Source organism: Portunus trituberculatus, chromosome 42 (genome assembly GCF_017591435.1).
Source record: "Portunus trituberculatus isolate SZX2019 chromosome 42, ASM1759143v1, whole genome shotgun sequence".
NCBI lineage: Eukaryota > Metazoa > Arthropoda > Malacostraca > Decapoda > Portunidae > Portunus > Portunus trituberculatus.
Genome location: NC_059296.1, coordinates 20375189 through 20395710, shown reverse-complemented (window position 1 = coordinate 20395710; position 20522 = coordinate 20375189). Strand labels below are relative to the sequence as shown.

The following is a 20522-nucleotide window of genomic DNA, read 5'->3' as shown; positions in this document are numbered from 1 at the left end:
CTTTCTGTTGTTCTTGAAAGTTGCTTAATAAAAAAAATGTATAGTAGTAGCTTCTGAGATTGGAAATAGAGAATAATTTGGTTGATTTTAAGCACCTCAGCTGTAAAAGAAAGTAAGAAAAGAAGGTAGAGAAGAAGCAGAAGAGATGTTATTATTTTTCCTAGAGCTGATAACGTCCTATTAGTTGCGGTGGGAGTTACATAAGTTGTCTCGTTGGAAGGCATGACGCACGATGGTTCTTGGCATCGACTGATTCCCGGTGCCGTCCGTCACGTTAGTAAGGTCGCCTGTCATTCAGCTCCCGCCAGGTATATGCGTAGGTGTATTGACTCAAGTGGCGGGGGCGATCACACCACCACCACCACCACCACCACCACCACCACCACCAAGGTTACTCCCTGGCCTTGTGTTTGGTACTAAAGGCATTCGTGCTCCCTTTGGTGTTCTCTTCTTGTAAATGTCAATACAACGCACTGCAGACTACTACTGTTGTTGCTGATACCACTGCTTTACTGCTAGTGATGATGATGGTGATGGGAATGATGACGACACTGAGGCCTGGTGATGTTTTGCCGTTATGCCTAATACAATTTACAAACACTAAAAGAAAAGAATAATAATGAAAAGTATGTAGATTATGACATTTTATTTGAAAAACAACTACTACTACTATTACTACTACTACTACTACTAATACTACTACTACTACCGCCACTTCGTACAATTTTAATGCAGATCAATTATCCAGTCATCATCATAATTAGAGACCAGGAAAATAACCCAACATTTTCCCCGCTTCTTCCTTAAACCTCACATGAAGAAAATCAAGGAATACAACTACACATAACATTTCTCATCCCATTATGCTGCGCTACTCTAGGCGTCTTCCTTCCCGTCAAAAGCTTCACATCTCACACGTGTACTGACGAATTAAATACAGTAGAGAGACAGACCACCAGAATACACCGTCCTTATGTAGAGGTTTCATTTATCGGTGTGGCGTCGCGTGCTGGCGTCACGGACAGTCTCGGTGCAGGCGGCCGTAGAGCAGTGTTATGGTGAAGGAGAAAGAAATGCCTCACGAGAATCAGCGCTTTATCTCCGCTCATCACGGCGTTTGATTGGGGATGCGTGATACATTTCCCCCGCCCGGCACGCACGCACCAAAAATCAATGAAGGAAAAGAGGGAAAAGAAAAAGAAATATGACGTTATTAGGAGTTTTTGAGTTTCTGGTTTTACTCTTTGCAGTGACGGATATTACGTAACGCCCAAACATTTCCACTTACTGACTCTTGCTTTATTTGGTGTGTATACATATTCACTCTTTATCTTTTCATTGCTGTTTAGTACATCTTTCTTCAGTTGCCAATTACTGAGACATTTATCCTTGGGTGTTTTTTTTTTTTTTTTTGGGTGTGTGTTTACATATTCACTTTTAACATTTCTACTGCTGTTTGGTACATTTTATAATCATTTTCTTTTAATTACAGACGTTTCTCCTGAGACATTTATCCTTGGAGACTTGTTTGTTGGTGTGCATACTGATTCACTTTTAACATTTTCACTTTTATTTAATGCATCTCTCCTCCGTTACTAATCAGTGAGACTTTCTTGTGCAGCGACCTCAGAACATTTTATGGACCGGAAACTGCAAAATCCATTCTTTTTTTCATGTCGTTATTTCCTATGTTTATTTAAGACTTCATCCAATGTTCTTAGTGTCGGGAATTGTTAATTATCACAGTGAAAGGATTAACAATGACGATAGAATTTTGCGCCTTGCATTGCCGTGAGGAGTTTGATATTTAAGACGCTGTGGTGCAAGATTCGAGCCTAATTTTGAAAGGCTCCTCAGACTGCCAAGAGAGAGAGAGAGAGAGAGAGAGAGAGAGAGAGAGAGAGAGAGAGAGAGAGAGAGAGAATAGTTTTAGCCTCTCAGTGATGTTTTTTTTATTTCGTTTTGTTTATTTATTTATTTGTTTATTTTTCTCCTGAGTGGAGGTTTGTGTATCGTAACAGATGCGTGAGTGTTCTGGACATGTTGGCGGCGTGTTTCGGAAATGTCTTTTTATTGTTTTCCTTTTTTTTTTTGTGTTCTCTAATTTACTTTTATTCCCTTGTGTTTATCTTCTTTCCCACTTGCCTTTGTTGTGCTTTCTCTCTCTCTCTCTCTCTCTCTCTCTCTCTCTCTCTCTCTCTCTCTCTCTCTCTCTCTCTCTCATTAGCTTTATCAATCTTCTTTTCTGTTGTTTTCTTTCCTTAGATTTTTGTTTTGTGTTCTCTAATTCATTTTTATCCCCTTGTGTTTTTCTTTTCTCCTACTTGCCTTTGTTCTGCTCTCTCTCTCTCTCTCTCTCTCTCTCTCTCTCTCTCTCTCTCTCTCTCTCTCTCTCTCTCTCTCTCTCTCTCCTCATTAGCTTTATCAGTCTTCTTTTCTGTTGCTCCCTTCCCTTCTCCTGTGTCTTCGATTTTTCGTTTTCTTTTGTCCTTTTTCCTTTTCTTTCCTTTTTCTTTTCTTTCTGTGCTCTTCCTTGTTCTTCCCTTCTATTCTCCTTTATTCTTTTACCATTCTCTTATATTCTCCCTTTTGGTCACTTCCTTTCTCTTCTCTTCAATTTCCCTTCCCTTTTGTCCTTTCTTGTAGTCCTTTTATCTTTTGTTCTTTGTTTTATATCCTTTCCCTTTTATTCTCCTTTCTTCTTTTACCTATCCCTTATTTTATCCTCAATTTTGTTCCCATTCTATATTCTCCCCTTCAATTCCTCTTCCTTTTTTTTCCTCTCTCTCTTCTCTCAGTTCTCCCTTGTGTTTCCTCCTCCCACCCTTTTCCAAACCAAATTCATGTTTATTCTTAACCCCTTCAGTACTCGAACACATTGTACCTCGAGATTTGTGTATACGATTGGACCATTTTATTTGCATTAGGAAGGGTCTATGGAGGTCAGAAGATTAATGGCCAGAGTCTCCACTGTTTTAATCCCCACATGTGTTTCTGAAGCTGTATAAAATCACCAAATAGTAAGCAGAATGAATATGGAAACGCTACTGAAGGGGTTAAGAAGACAGAAGTGTTTGTCATACCAGCATTAACACATTCAAAAGGTTCATTGTGACACAACACTCCTTAGTCACGCCCCTATTCAGCCTCTACTCCTTTACCTTCCACCGTGCCCCCTCTGAATAAAGGAGAGAGGCGATTTTATTATTATTTTTCTTACCTAATGTGGAATCCGCTTTACTAGAACGAACGTATTATGACGTAACGATGTATAATAGCCGAGACTCATCGAAAATAGATGCAGTCAAGGGGAAGGATGTAGCGAGACCAGGCCGGATTGGTGTCGAGGGGGGAACTGAAACATCTTGTGGAAATGTTTCTTTTATTTGGGTTTGAAAGAGATCAGTGTGTGTGTGTGTGTGAGAGAGAGAGAGAGAGAGAGAGAGAGAGAGAGAGAGAGAGAGAGAGAGAGAGAGAGAGAGAGAGAGAGAGCCAATCAAAAAGGACAAGCTGACACTGACTTGTATACCTGCAGAAAAATAAAACAAAACAAACAGACACGAACGCAGACTTTTGCAGGTGTGTTTTTACAAGAATACAGAAACAAATCCCGGACTGTATAACACACACACACAAAAAAAAAAAAAAAGACAGCATTTTGAGATAATTTGAGTAGTATTAAATTATTTGACTTCATTTCTCCTTTTCAATCATCAGTCGGCTTCCTTTACACGTAAGACAAGAAAAAGAAAGCAATAACGACTGGCTAAAAGAGGGACAGACGCAGGCATTTAAAACTACTAGATGTATTGCGGTATAGAACAGGTTTTGCTCTTACTGTATCCTCTTACACTCTTTCTATCTACGTCGAGCTGGCTAATAAAGGAACAGACGCATACATTTTAGAATTACTGTATTAGATATGCATTGCTGTATAGAAAGGCTTATGCTGTTCCTGTATCCTTCCTATGTACTAGTCATCCACAAGACTAAAAAGAAAACGAATATGAACTGACTGATAGAGGGATAAAAACCTACCAAACTACATTTATAAGTGTGCATTGTGATATAGGATAGTTCATTTTCCTACTGTCATGCATCTATACTTCAGCGACACTCCTCAGCCACCTTCACACGTATAAGATTAGAAGGAAAACACACGTACTGACTGATAAAAGTGACAGAGACATACCAAATATACAACAAAACTACCTTCATGAGTGTGCATTTCGGCATAGGATGGATTATATTTCCTCCATAATCTTCTACACTTCTGCTACACTCCTCACCCACCTTCACACGTAAAGCAGAGAAAAAACACGAACTGAATGATAAAGAGTGACAGACAAGCCAAATACACACCAAAACTACCTTTATGAGAGTGTATTGCAGTATAAAACGTGTTATGCTCCGGGTTATGCTCCTCCTGTATCCTCCTACACTCCCCACTCACCTTCACCCGTAAGACAACGAAAAAAGAGGCAAACTGAATGATAAAAGAGTGACAGATAAAGTTAGATACACACCAAAACTAACTTCATGAGAGTGTATTGCGGCATAAAACGTGGTATGCTCCGGGTTATGCTCCTACTGTATCCTCCTACACTCCTAGATCCCTGCGGCGCATAACTGGTCAATACAGGCGGCGAGGCGGTGCGGCGGTGGGGTGGCGAGGTGGTCGTGTGGTTGTGGTACGTAGTGATGTAATGCAGGAGTGATTTGCAGCGGTGGAGGATGTGATGCGTAATGTGGTGTGATGGTCTTTTGATACCTGAGTGAGCGGAGTGACCGATGGTGTTATGGTTCTGGTAGTCTTGGTGATCGAGAGGAAAATATGTGTGTAAAAGCCTAGGAGGAAAAATGAAGCCAAGAGAGGTGGAACAGGAAAGGTGGTAGGAATGAAAACAAGAAAGGATGGAATATCGGTAGCAGACATTTGTGAGAAAGGAAATGAAAGAATGGAATGATAAACTAGGAAGAATATGAAGGAATTAAGACCAGAAGAATGAAATGATAGAGATTAGATAAAGAAGACTATGATGAAGGAATTAGCGGATAAAAAAAAATGAAAGGTAAAGATGAATAAAGGAGGATAAGAAAAATATAAGTAGAATTTGAATTAGAAAAAAGAGAGACAAGATGTGGAAGAAAAAAAATATAAACGAAAGACAAAAAAAAAAATGTGATGTGATGATCTTTTGATAACTGAGTGAGTGGAGTGAGAGAGAGAGAGAGAGAGAGAGAGAGAGAGAGAGAGAGAGAGAGAGAGAGATGACAAAATATGTGTGTTTAAAGGAGGGGTTTAGTGTATTTCAGTTCCTTTTCTTTTTTTTTTTTACTTTGTAAGAGTAAGATTTTGTTTGCTTTGCCATATATTCCGTCTCATTGTTTGCTCTTCTATCACTTTTCATTTGTCTACTTACCTGTCTGTCTGTTTGTCTGTTTTCTATCCATCTGTTTGTGCCTGTCTGTATGTATGCATGTATTTATATTTATGTATGTATGCTTCTGTCTGCCTTGCCGTCTCTCTCTCTCTCTCTCTCTCTCTCTCTCTCTCTCTCTCTCTCTCTCTCTCTCTCTGATTAAATTGTATGGCATAATTTTCTTTTTTACGTCAAAAATCCATTCGTTAAATTTCATTTTAGTGAGAAGTATTTAAACAATAGCAAGATTACTAGAGAGAGAGAGAGAGAGAGAGAGAGAGAGAGAGAGAGAGAGAGAGAGAGCACAAAAATAAAGTTGATCAGATTACAGACGAAAGACGAGACAGTCATAAAAAATGGCAACCGTCTCGGGATGCAGTAAGTAACGATATAATTATGATTCACTGGTGCCCGAGAGTCTTGTGTCTGAAGGCGTGCATCCCTCTCCATTCACTCCATTCACTGACCATCGTGCCTCGCTATACATTGATTGCTTCGGGCTGCCAATGACTCGATCCCTTCAATGATAGATAATTCGTTTTTTTTTTTTTTTTATCGTATGTAACTATAAACACCTAAATATTTTTGTAGATGCAGACCCTCTCTCTCTCTCTCTCTCTCTTATCCCTTGAAAATAGTCTGTACATTAAAACAATTTATTTTATTTTTTCTCCGTACATATATATTTATTTTCTATAGTGCTGTGAACGTTAGCAGAGGCTCATAGCAGTACAGAGATCAACAATACTATAATATATGTGGAACGGCGCTCGTCAAAGGGCAGAGATAGAGATGAGTAGAAGTGTACTGTTTAACATCAAGAATATCCATGAAAAAAGTTGAAGTAAAGGACTTATTGTGAAGAATGTGGAATAAAAGTATGGTAAGAAAGATAAACTAGAAAGATTTCAAAAGTCTTCCCTTCTTACTTCCCCGCTCGCCCCACACATTCAAGTCTCCCCCTCTCACTCCCCCGTCACCCCCCACACCCCACACACATATGAGAGGAAGTTAACAAAGACATAAAAAGGATAAAAGGTGTTAAGAGGTGCCGTTGCAAAGACTATACCAGGAATCACCTACACTTCCGCACTCCTCAGCCGCCCTCACACGTAAGATAAAGAGAAAAACACACGAACTGACTGATAAGAGTGACAAAGACATACCAAATACACATCAGAACATATCATGAGTGTGTGTTGCGGCCGATGATGATGCAATGACGTGGTGATGCGTATTTATGGCCTGGTTGACGAAGTGTACTATGCATTCTTGATTGGGCAGCCTCGCATCGCCATGTCTGCGTGGAGGCCGTGGCAACATACTGATCATGCATCCCTCACTTTCTGGTTCACGAATCTTGTATTGGGGAAAATCACATGCAATTAGGTATTTATTTATTTATTTATTTATTTATTTATTTATTTATTCATTCATTTATTCATTCATATTCCTAGCTTGAATGTACTTTTCGTTTCATATTGTTTGGTAATCTTATATTTATTTCATCTTTTCATATATGTGTCTCCAAGTCTTATTTAGTTTTATAATTGTTGTCTTCATATATGTACGGCGATATATGACCCCCTTGTTGCGACACTGTCAATCACCATGGACGTAATTTTCGTTTGATATTGTTAGCAAATCTTATATTTATCTCGTCTTTTAATATTTGTATCTCCAAGTCTCATGTTGTCTTATATTTCTACTGTTTCAATGAATTTGCGCGCCGCGATGTATGGCCCCCATGTTACGACACTTTCAATCACTGCCTGACTCGACAGAAAGTTTAGTGTCCCAGTGTGTGTGTGTTCCTTTGCCCCTCACAGCATCACGCAGCAGAGATCGCCTTTCCTTACATAGTGCCAAGGATAATATTTCCCCGCTACACTTCCTTCCTCATTAGAGACGGACATGGGCGGCATCAGTACGTCACGTGTGTTGAGAGTCACTTCATCATTGCCTCTTGTTGTTGCCTTGACGGTAGTGACGGTATGTGGCGGCGGCGGCGGCGGTAGTGGTGGTGGTGGTGGTGGTGGTGGTGTCTGGTGCAAGGTTTTCTGGTGTTCTTTATGGTTTAGATTGTTGAGTTACTGTGTGTGTGTGTGTGTGTGTGTGTGTGTGTGTGTGTGTGTGTGTGTGTGTGTGTATGTGCCAGCCAGTGCGTCTGCCTGCTGGTATTTGAGTCTGCAGCGTCAGTTAGGACGTGCCAGCCTGACTTCTTTTCTCCCGTCGCATTTCTATTTTTTCTCCATTTTTACCCCTTTTTTTATCTTCTACACCACGTTTCCTCTATTTATCTTCTGGTTTTTTTCTTCCTCCCTCTTTTTCTTCTTTCCTCGTTTACTTTCGCTGTTTGTCTTGTATCAGCACATTCGCTATCCCCATCTTTTCCTCTATTATCTCCTTGCCTTCTTAATTCTGTCTCATTCCCATCTCGTTCTTTTCAGTATTTCTCTTCTTCATCGTCTTTTCGCACACCATCCCTTTTATTTACCTCATACAATTCTTCTTTTATCCCTCTAAGCGCCTTTCCGTGCCTTTGTCTCACGTCCCCCGCCTCGGCCTGATGAAGCGTCCACTCAAGGCCACTGCCGCTGGGTCGGGTCAGGTCGGAGTCGCACAGTGGACACCTCCCCTTTAGAACTCCACAGCAGCTCAGCCATCGCCGCTACCGCCGCTCTAAGTCGCAGTGCCCGGCTCGATCTGACCTTTGTCTCGTGAAACATTTGGGAGAACATTGCCTGGAGGGGGAGGAGGATGAGGAGGAATGCGCCGCTTTACCTCAACTGCGCGGATTCCTGGTTTTGTGTGTATAGGAGGGTATTTTTCCCTTCTCTTTGTGCCCTATGAGATGATGAAGGAAGCTACAGTGATGGTGTGATTAAAGCGGCTGGGCTTAATTACTGTTGTCCTTTGTGTGTGTGTGTGTGTGTGTGTGTGTGTTTATGCGGGTGGCTGGGTGTGCGTGGGTGTGCGTGCCGGCTTGCTTTCTGATGTCACTCTGGTATGGCGGCAACTCGCTGGTGTGGAAAATTAAGTGCTTTTAAATCCACCTTCAGGCGAAGCGACACTGACCCTCCGTTGACCTCCCCTTGTGTATACCATTACCCTCTTTCGCCCAAACACGCTCACACACACACACACACACACACACACACACACACACACACACACACACACACACACACACACACCCGTTGACCTCCCCTTGTGTATACCATTACCCTCTTTCGCCCAAACACGCTCACACACACACACACACACACACACACACACACACACACACACACACACACACACACACACACACACACACACACACACATCTTAAGCCATAAGATGATTGCTTGTTGTGACAGGAAATCGCTTCGTGAAGACTGAGAAGGAAGCAATCAATCATGAGTGGAGAGCTGAGACGAGGAAACCGTACGTATCTCTCTTAAACTTACGTGATGCAGTAAAGATAATCCTGCTCCATTTGCAAGTCATACCTCTTCGTATCTTTCCCTACCGCGCGGTGGAGAGCGGACGTAATACCTTCAAGACTTGGAAATTGTTTGTAAAGTTAGAGTGACGAATGTTTTAAGTAAATGTGACTGAGGAGTGAAAGAGGAAAGGAGTGTGACTTTTCTAGCTAAGTTGTTGTTGTTGGTGGTGATGGTGGCTGTGATGGTGGTGGTGGTGGTGGTGGATGCAGCGCGTGGTTCTCGGTGTAGAGGAGGGTGGAGCTTTGTTTCTCGCTGGCTGGCTGCGTAGGTTACTGTTTCGCAATAGCAATGATGATGGAGTATGTCTTGCTTGCACTGTATATTTGTAGAGTGCGTGAAGCTTTCTTTATCTCTCTCTCTCTCTCTCTCTCTCTCTCTCTCTCTCTCTCTCTCTCTCTCTCTCTCTCTCTCATGATGCAATATGAAGTTCCTATACTTCATGTTATTTTTTGTATATTCGCATTTACTGTTCATAATTTGGATACAGGTCAGGTACGTGCATTTAAAACAGGAAGTGACGTTTTTTTTTTTTTGTATGTTCTTACTCGTATATCACTATTACCTACTTATCATATTTTTACTAATCATCTCAATTCCCTATATTTGCTACACTACACTCTCTCACAAATACAAACTTCCGTATCATCGTTCCCAACATATCCTATAGGAAAATAAATAAAGATAGAAACGATCTTCTTTCTCTACCTCGTAACTTGCAGGTTTCACACTGACCACGCCGTTGTCCCTCTCCACTCTCTTTCCCACCAGGCAGTACACGTGTCAGTCCTCAGTCCACTCGTTGGCAGACAAATAACAGACTCGTTTATAGAAGTACACGTTCCATTTCAGTTTCCATTCACACTCTAAATGTTTTGGGTATTGGATGGCGGCGCTGGGTGGAGGTGTGAAGGGGAATAACTGCCGTGTGGACTGAAGGAATACCTGGGGTTCTAAACGACTAATCTGGTGGGAGGGGACGCTATTGACTGGCTGGCTGGCTGGCTAACTGGTTGGTTCACTGACTAACTGACGGACTGACTGACGGACTGACTGACTAGACGTGTATGTGTGTGTACTCATCAAGGTTATTCTGTGTTTGGCAAGGTGCCTGTCTGTTTATTGTGGCCTTCTCATGCTTAAATTGTTGTGACGAGGGCTCAGCTTACATTAGTCTTGATCTTTACTTGTCTTTCTTGTGTCTCTATCTCATTTTCCTGTTGTCGTTTGTGTTTTCTCTCGTTTCTTTTTCATTTTTTTCTCTCTCCCTGCTCATGTTATTTCTATTTTCTTCCTCTCTTTCCATAGTATTTTTCTCTTTTATTCCTTTTCTTTATGGGTTCGCCTTTTCTTATTTAATTTATTCTTTTTACTTAATATTCCTCGTCCTCCTCCTCCTCCTCCTCCTCCTCCTCCTCCTCCTCCTCCTCCTCCTCCTCCTCTTCTTCTTCTTCTTCTTCTTCTTCTTCTTCTTCTTCTTCTTCTTCTTCTTCTTCTTCTTCTTCTTCTTCTTCTTCTTCTTCTTCTTCTTCTTCTTCTTCTTCTTCTTCTTCTTCTTCTTCTTCTTCCTCCTCCTCCTCCTCCTCCTGCACCATCATGACCGTCCGCAGTATATCTCCCTTATTCGTGCAAGGACGTAATGGAAGCACTCTGCGCCGCGGCCACCACTAACGGAGAAACAAGGCCTGGTTTGTTCTGGGCTCTGGGACGCTTTTCCGAGTATAAGCAGGAGAAAAGAAGGATGTTTATATTATTCTCTCTCTCTCTCTCTCTCTCTCTCGCCAGTACATGCTTAAGAAAGGTTTACGTACACGGAGTTTCCATGAAAAGCCTTCAAAATTTCGTCTCTTCTCCCTCCCCCTCCTCCTCCTCTCTTCCCAACAGTTCCCTCCCCATCGCTCATTTTTTTTTTTTTTTTTGTTCTTTGTTTTGTTGTTTGTGCTTTAAGCTGGAGGAAGGGGCACCGACCTCGCTCACCCGCTACTGCAGGAGAAATATCATTACGAAGAAAAATATATTGTGTCTACATTGGATAAATTCTCGCAAATCTACAAATATGCCAGACATTAGATGATATTTAATTGTTTTTAATGAAGGTTTACGCTCCATGGAGTTTAGATTTCATTGACTCGAGGTGAATCCATGCTGGTATTTTGTTGAGGCTTCACGGGTCATTCAGTACTGGGAGGGGGACAGGCAAGAGTGGCGGCAGAGTGGCTCCGACTTATTCTCCATATTTGTCTTGGGGACACACTAAACATCATGTCATGTAAGTACGCTATAGTTGGCTACGTGTTTATACTATAAGTGCACACTGGCTGCCTGTAATGTGTAGCTGTGCAAGAATACTTCTGTTAAATATAGACTTTGGTGAGGCGTATGTACCCACTGTTGATTGTTACAATACAATTTACCTTGAATTGATCTGTACCCTTACTCACCTATGCACTCTGCTGCTTCACCTAGCCACGTGTGTATCGTTTAAAGTTTAAACGATGCACGTTTAAGCTTCAAACCATAAATGTACCATGAAATAAACCGTAATTACTCGCCAAGAGTGAACTATAGCCTTGACATGAGGCTGACGGCAGTGACAGTGACCGAGACTTCTCACAGCAGGGTAGACACGCTGACCTTGGCTTTCCTTTCCCTAATTAGTCGTTGTGAAAGGTAAAGAGTTTTCTGATAATCAAACAAGTTATCCATAACTTGGCTCCAAGCGCACCAAACTTTTTAAGTATAATGTAATATGGTTATAAGCTTTTTGTGTATTAGTTCACTTCAGAGAGCGTTGGTTATTTTCAGAAAAAAATCTGCCATAAAGTGTAGACATCGATTTATCATTACACACAAAGTGGCAGTGTTCTCTTCCCTTCCTTTTGGTGGAGACGACTGTCCTTCCTATTTTCGGCATTAATTAAGACTGAGTGAGGAGTGAGCGAAGCAGCAGCAAGAAACGACACGTGTGACTCGAACCCTCTCTGTGTACAGTCACGACCTTCTCATATATACGAAGGCCGTGGTACATTCGCTCACAAAAGTATCGGTACAAAATTCGTCGAAACATTGTGGAACATGGGGAGAAGCTAACCGAAACTTCACTGTCCGTCTTGTATGTTTGTAGACCTGATGCTCGTAGTTGTCCCTCCACTCTCTCTCTCTCTCTCTCTCTCTCTCTCTCTCTCTCTCTCTCTGACCTTTAATTCCGCCTTTCTTTTCTTTCCGCCCTTTACTACAGATGATGAAAAATGTTACTTAGTTAATACTGTAAGTCTCACTCCCGACGTTTCGAAACAACAGTCCGCCGGTTCGATTCTTCCAAACCAGCAACATACAGGCATACCAATCCTCCCCAGAAAACCTGATCGAATACGTACATAGCTATCGGACCCCTATGCACCGATAGTTTTGTGAGCGACTGTACATACTCTGCCTCACTGACTGCACCAAGGAAGTGTCTCGTAACTTCTTCACTTCGAAGTTCTCTCACGCTTGATAAGATGCTGTATAGATCATTGCTTCTCAACCTTTTTCTCTCATTAAGAACCCCCGTTGAGTTATAAGACCATCTACCGAAGCATCAGAAATCCGACATGGAACAGAATGTTAATTCAGTGACTGATACTAACTAATATGCAATGGTACTGCAGTGGATATTATTAGATCAGCCAACTAATTACCCCTGAAATGTTGATTTAGTGACTGACACTAACTCAGTATCCAATGGTTCTGCAAAAGATGTCATTAGATCAGCTCTCTAAGTACCCCTTGAAATCTTGTGAACCCCAGGTTGGTAACAACTGCTGCAGAAAAAAGTTTAGCGTATAGTGAAGTTAGTGCTGGAAAAGTTGAAAGTTTCTGAGGCTACGAATTTAATTGATCATTGTTGAGTATGGCTTTATTGAAGTGAGGTATTACGCGTTGTCAGATATCAAAAGCTTAACCAGTGTTCCAGTACCTTACAGCCTCGGAAGATGTTTTTTTTTTATTTATTTACTTTGTTATTATCATTAGTATTATTAGTTAAGGAAGGGCAACGTAGGGAAGTACTTGGAGAGTTGAAAGCCTGACTGGAGGAGAGGTGGAGGACAGTTTTATGGGAACATTAGAAATAACTAGCGATTTCATGGGTAGGAAAATCTGCAAGAGTCAGCATCAGAGATAACAAGATTGCTTCATAGTCATACTTCTGTAAGATCGGAGTTAAGCTTGGTCAACATACCCAATTACATCATTTCTTTGTAGGTTTATATGTAACGTAGTCTAACATACCTATGCCTCAAGTGTACCTGAGCAGTAGCTTCACTTGATGCACGGCAGTAAAGTAATTCGCCTTCTGCTCTTATGAATATCCATGCCGCTTCTGTCATTCATTTGCTTTGACTTCTCTTGTTTCCAGTTCATCCATGCAATCCTTGGTCAGTGCAGAGAGAGAGAGAGAGAGAGAGAGAGTGTGTGTGTGTGTGTGTGTGTGTGTGTGTGTGTGTGTTTGAATCGTCATGTGGTGTATAAGGGTCATTGCTCTGTGCTGTGTGTGTGTGTGTGTGTGTGTGTGTGTGTGTGTGTGTGTGTGTGTGTGTGTACTGGAGTGTGTATATGTGTGTGTGTGTGTGTGTGACAATTAATTATGCATGATACAGAGAGGCTGCGGGTAGAGGAAAGAGAGAGAGAGAGAGAGAGAGAGAGAGAGAGAGAGAGAGAGAGGAGAGAGAAGAGGATGCATGCAAGAAGGAAAAATGGACCGTTTTAAGTACATAATGCGGTGATTGACCGTAACTCACTGAACACACACACACACACACACACACACACACACACACACACACACACACACACACACACACACACACACACTGCTCTCTCTCTCTCTCTCTCTCTCTCTCTCTCTCTCTCTCTCTCTCTCTCTCATTAAGCTTCCATTGTTTGAAATCGTGTTTCTTTTTCTGCTTCTTTCTTTTTATCTTTCTTTATGCTTTCATTAATTCTTTTCTTTTTGTCTTTCTTCATGCATTCATTAATTCACTCACTCGCATATCGTTATCACCATCATTAAGCTTCTGTGTGTGTGTGTGTGTGTGTGTGTGTGTGTGTGTGTGTGTGTGTGTGTGTGTGTGTGTGTGTGTGTGTGTGTGTTCTTTGCTAGGGGTTTCGTTACCATATTTTCTAGACGTAAAACTAGTAGGAAAGCTATAAAGAGAGAGAAAATAAAAAGATGAATGATAACTATTTTTTCTTCCTCGTGAAATGGGATGTAGAAAGAAGTTAAGTGTTATACCTTTTCTCTCTCTCTCTCTCTCTCTCTCTCTCTCTCTCTCTCTCTCTCTCTCTCTTTTCCCATATATAGTGAAAGGATAGGACAGGATTTGGACAAACTATACAGAAAAGTACTAATTGAAGTGCCTGTTAATTGGCTACATATATATTTTTTCATCCTTCAGTAAGACAACGAGAACACACACACACACACACACACACACACACACACACACACACACACACACACACAACACGGCCCGGTAGCTCAGTGGTTAGAGCGCTGGCTTCACAAGCCAGAGGACCGGGGTTCAATTCTCCGGCCGGGTGGAGATATTTGGGTGTCTCTCCTTTCACGTGTAGCCCCTGTTCACCTAGCAGTGAGTAGGTACGGGATGTAAATCGAGGAGTTGTGACCTTGTTGTCCCGGTGTGTGGTGTGTGCCTGGTCTCAGGCCTACCCGAAGATCGGAAATAATGAGCTCTGAGCTCGTTCCGTAGGGTAACGTCTGGCTGTCTCGTCAGAGACTGCAGCAGATCAAACAGTGAAACAAACACACACACACACACACACACACACACACACACACACTTCTGAATTGCCCCACACCCACGCACACCTTTCGATCATACATACGGTAAAACTCACACACACACACACACACACCACACCACACGACACACACACACACACACACACACACACCATCCTACGTGTTATTTTAAAGTTAACAAATGTACGTAATGCCTTGTGTGTGTGTGTGTGTGTGTGTGTGTGTGTGTGTGTGTGTGTGTGTGTAATCTCTTTAATCTTCCTGCTGGTACGTGTGAAATGTATTGCAAAAACTTGACGAACAAAAAAAAATCAACCACTTCAAATTCATCGTTTCTTCAGAGAGAGAGAGAGAGAGAGAGAGAGAGAGAGAGAGAGAGAGAGACCTGTGTTATCTGAGTGAAAAGCGGGCGGTCTGAGAAAAGTGGCAAGGTGAGAGTCCTCAAGATAGCACATGAGCCTGACGTGTGTGTGTGTGTGTGTGTGTGTGTGTGTGTGTGTGTGTGTGTGTGTGTGTGTGTGTGTGTGTGTGTGTGTGTGTGTGTGTGTGTGTGTGTGTGTGTGTGTGTGTGTGTTAAGGAGCTGTGGTATTGAACGCTGCTGAGTGAGATAACAAGACATTCGGATGCTGTACTTAACTGGATTCCCGGATTCCTACCTGACCACCACCACCACCACCACCACCACCACCACCAGTTCGCGATTGCCCTTGTCCTCTCACTTTTAGAGGATTTCATTGTGTGCTTCGTCCTCCTGAATTTTCCCGTCTTTCTTTTTCTTGCTTTCCTTCCGTTCTCTATTTACCCACTTCTCTTTATCCTCTTGCACTTTCCTTTTCGCCTTCCACGCTTCTCTTCTTTTTTCTTTCTTTAGTGTTGTCTTACTTCTCACGTTTCCCAGGCATTTTTTACTTTCTTTCGCCAATCTCTTTCCTTTTATCGTTCCTTTGTCTCTTCCCTTTCCTTCCCTTCTTCCTTCTCCTCCTTGCCTTCATCTCATCTTTCTCCCTCACTGCTTCCATCTTCCTATCACTTATTTATGATGTCTCTCTCTCTCTCTCTCTCTCTCTCTCTCTCTCTCTCTCTCTCTCTCTCTCTCTCTCTCTCTTCATAACCACGTCTGTTGCTTCCTTTTTCTCTTTCACTCTTTTTCACACTTTTCTTTCGTTTTCTACGCGACTATTTTTTCCTCTCTTTTTCCCTCCTCTTGCTTGCGTCTCCCCAAGGATCTTAACAATACAGGAGGACGTGATGTGGTGGATGCCTTTCATTGCAGACCACAAGTACAGTATATCCTTCCTTCTTTCCTTCCTTCCTTCCTTCCTTCCTTCATTTCTTTCTTTCTTTCTTTCATCCTTTTCTTGCTACCGTTCTCCCTCTCTCTCTCTCTCTCTCTCTCTCTCTCTCTCTCTCTCTCTCTCTCTCTCTCTCTCCATTTCGTTTGCTCGTTCCCGTCTTCCTTCCTTCCTTCCTTCCTTTCTTCCTTCCTTCCTTCCTTCCTTCCTTCCTTCTTTCTTCCCTCCCTCTTTCTTTTCCTCTTTTCTTCTCTCTTTTTGTCCTTGCGTTCTTTTACTTTTTTTTTCTCCTTTCTTTTTCTTTCTTCCTTCCTTACTTGTTTCCTGCCTTCCTCTTTTCTTTTTTCTTCCTACATACTGTTTTTTCTACTAATTTCTTCTTTCTCTCCTTTCCTTTTGTCATTTCTTTTCTTTTCCTTCCTTTCCTTCCTCTCTTCCCTCACTTTTTGTCCTGCCTCCATGTTTCTATCCAACCTTCCTTTATGCTCTCCTTTCTTCCCTCCTTCCTTCGGTGTCGCTTTCCTGAAACTTGAAATCGAGAAGAAAAAAGAAGAAAAATGAACGTCTCTAAACATCGTGTTTTGCATTTTTCTCTTTTCCTCCGTAATACATAATTTTTCAACTTTTTTTCCTTCGTTCACGGTAAGAATGGAGCAAGGAAGGAATGTATTTAAAGTGCCAGTCCCCAGTGCCCTCTGACTGACGTTTTCTTTGTGTTTCTATGTGTATGTTGGTGATGATTTGTGTGTGTGTGTGTGTGTGTGTGTTTAAGTTTTAGAGGTCGTAAGGTAGGAAAAGATCTGTTATCCAAGTCTACCTGTACGTCAACCTCCACATTGTTTTACCTGAGAACGTTCGTATCTCCTTCGCGTCATACTCTCCTGCGTCTTAATCTCTCCTTATTCTGTCCTCTAACCTCTCTTTCTGTTGCTCATCTCATACACACCTCACCGTTTTCTGTCCCTTTTTATTTGAATTTCTCTTGTCTGCTTCTCTCATTGTCCCATTCCCATCCCTTTCCGTAGCTTTCCTCTCCCCATTTCTACATTGTATTTTCTCATCTGCTACTTACTTATCCATTTTCTCCCTTCCTCTTATCCGTATTCCTTCCCATCTCCCAATTTCTTTATCCTATCCTCTCCTACGGTCCTACCCTCCTCACTCTCTTCATTCCCTCTTCTTTATCTACTTACCTGTTATTTCTCCTCACCCACTCACTTTTACATCCCTTTCTTCCTCTCATCCATGTTCCCTCCTCTTTCTCACTTTTCTCGCCTCATTTTTATTCCCTTCCACTCCACCGCTTCTTAGTTCTGTCTCCCTATCCAGTTGTCTATTATCTCCTCACCACACTACTTTTACCTTTCCCTCCCACTCTCCTTCACTCCCTCCATATATTTCTTTTCCTCTTACGCACCGTAGTACCTCGAAAAAAGCAGAACGTAGCCGTATAATAACACACATCGCCTCCTCGCCTCGGGTGCCAAGATGGTCCCAATGCCTCGACGTCATTAGAGGGCCAGCCTTAAAGAAGTCAACAACATGTGCTACTTTAAAGAACCAAGCCAGAGTGTAAACAAACATACCAACTCCACCAAGATCTATGTGCCTTTGTCCCCGAGTGTTTGGCCGTGGAGGAGTCTGTATGCTTGAAAATCTGGGCTGTGGAATGAGTGAAGGAAGGAGAAAAGGAACTGCTACACACACACGTACCTTCATTTATCTTCTTTCCGTACTTTCTCTCTCTCTCTCTCAGATAATAGAAGTGAAGTCGTAAAGAAAAGAAAAATGCTGCATGTTATTCTTTATTTCTCTCTCTCTCTCTCTCTCTCTCTCTCTCTCTCTCTCTCTCTCTCTCTCTCTCTCTCTCTCTCTCTCTCTCTCTCTCTCTCTCTCTCTCTCTGATGATTGAAGTGAAGTCATTCAGAAAGGGAAATTCTACAAGTTTATTTTTCTCCCTTGGATCATTTGGAAGGAAAAGAAAAAGAAAAGGTAAAGAAAAGGAGAGGAAAACTGCCACATAGACATTTCATCCCATAGAATGTAGATACTTCGAATGAAATCACAAGAAAGGGAAAAAAAAAACTGTATTCTTTATTTTCGTTAGTAGATAATCAGAGTGAAAGGATTGGAAAATTCTTCAAACTTTTCTCTTGTTGATTTGTGTGAAATTAGAAGAAGGGAAGAAAGTTGTTCCATATCCATTTGATCTCACTGATGGTTATAGTAAAGTAGGAAAGAACGGAGGAAGACTGTGGGTTGCTGGGAAATGAGTGTGTGATGGGTATGGGACTCTAGTTTTTCCTCGTCTTCTTTTTTCTTCCCGGTAAAAGAAATAGGCGGAGAAAAGGTTAAACGGACATTTTTCCTTCTTTTTATAATCTTTGCCGCATTGTTTATGAGAAAGAAAATGGAGACGTAACAGTTTTCATCCTTCCTTATTTTGTTCGAATAATCTGTGAGGGAAATGAGGGTATGTATTTTTTCCTTTTTTTTTTTTCATTTGAACTCGAATAGTCCACGAGAGAAATGAAGACACGTGAATATGCTAACTTTATTTCACTCTGATGACCCACGGGAGAAAATACTGGTGCCGCGATGTTCCCCTTTCTTTGCCTCCATTTCATCCGTAGATGGCTGTAGTGAAATAAGAAAAAAAGAGGAGGGAGGGAACATTGCGACATTAATATTCTTCTTTTCCTCCCATGGGTCATCTGAGCGGAATAATAAAGTTAACATACCAGTGTCTTAATTTCCTCTCGTGGATGATTCGAGTGAAATAACAAAAAGAAAAAAGAATAGGAAAAAATAACATAACGTCATTTCCCTCACAGATTATTGGAGTAAAATAAGAAGGAAGGAAAAAAAAAAAAATGCTACGTCTCCATTTTTCTCTCATGAACAATCCCCTAAAGATTATAAAAAGAGGCAAAAATGTCCTTGTAACTTTTTCTTCACTTTAATGAGCTTTTTACTGAGCAGAAAGAAGCAGACGAAGAAAAACCATAACTCCGCCCCCCCACCCACACTGCCAACAACCTTATAAGAACTTTAAGCTGTGTGAAAGGGAGAAAGAGGAAGAAGAGGAGGATACAGTTCTCAAGGTGTGGGGCGCGTGTCTGTCGGGCGTGGGGGCGTGGCAGGCGTGTGGAGGTGGTGAAGGTGGAGGAGGCACGCTGCTGTAGGTTCCATTGATTCTGGGTGAGTAGGACGCAGGAGCGGGTGGGGAAAGAAAGGGGAAGAGGAAGGCACGGTGAGGAGGGAGGAGCAGAGGGGATGGGGGAAATGAGGAAGGTATGAAAAAGAGGATGAGGAGGTAAGAGGTAGGAAACAGGAAGAGGGAAGAACGAAGGAAGCAAGATAAAAACAAGTGAAGGAGGTTGGGAACGGAGGAAGTGAAAGAGGAGGGGAAAGATGGTGAAAGAAAGAGGAGTAGGGAAAAGAAAAAAAAGAACTGGATGGAAAAGAGGAAGAGGAGGAAAAGGGAAGACTTGGGAAAATAAAAAAGGGAGAGGAACAGAAAAAGAAAGTGAAAAAAAGGAAGCAGGAAGCGGAAAGAGAAGATAAGACCACAGACGAAGAGAGAGAGAGAGAGAGAGAGAGAGAGAGAAAGTAAACAGGACCACCAACCTACAACCACCACCACTACCTGCCCTCACCACCACCACTACCACCACTGCCGTCTCCTCACTTGTTCCCCCGTACTTAATGTTGCTGCTGCTGTTACGTCGTCGAGGCAATGTTGTGTTTGGACGCTTGCCGCTGCTGTAAGAGGAAACATTCTCTCGTGAGTGCATTCCTGGGGCGGTCACGTTACATAGTCGCACAGTTGTTTGCTTACTTTTTGTCCCCTCGGTGGTGCAATCCTTAGTCTTGGTAGGGCGGGGTGAATGGCGGGTTTAAGGGGTAAAGGGGATGGATGGGAGCTTTAAGTGGGTGTTTGGAGTGTAATACATGTAGTGGTGGTTGAAGTGTGTATTTGTGTTGACATGTGTTGGTGTGTGGGTTGGATTGTTGGGATGGGTGCAAGTGTGTGTGTGTGTGTGTGTGTGTGGGTGGGTGGGTGGATGAAGGTGTGGTGTGGAATTGTGTGTGTGGGTTTGTAGACGTATGCGTATGTGCGGATGATGTGGATGTATGGATGTAGGAATGTGAATGATGTGAATATGTCAGTAAGTGTGTAGCTGACAGGGGTGATGAAGTATTAATAATTTTCATTGTTATCAAGACATTATTATTATTACCATCACCACCGCCGTCGCCACCACCACCACCACCACCACCACCACCACCACCACCACTTGCTAGGTACAGAAAAAGCAGTTCTTTCAAGAGTCTCTTGGTAAGCAACTTAAGCGCAAGGAAATATAAAAACAGCGAATTTTCTTTTCAAACATCGCGTATTGCTTAACTATTCCTCTCACTCACTCACCCACTCACTCACTCACTCACTCACTCACTCACTCACTCACTCACTCACTCTCTCTCTCCACTTCTCTCATCCTACTTTCA

At 42.2% G+C, this 20522-nt stretch overlaps 1 protein-coding gene across 20 annotated transcripts in view; it reads left to right on the top strand.

Annotated features, from left to right (window-relative positions):
• The window catches only part of LOC123517719 (multiple C2 and transmembrane domain-containing protein-like), a 638372-nt gene that overhangs the window by 529277 nt on the left and 88573 nt on the right, over positions 1-20522 (top strand). The window lies entirely within an intron of this gene.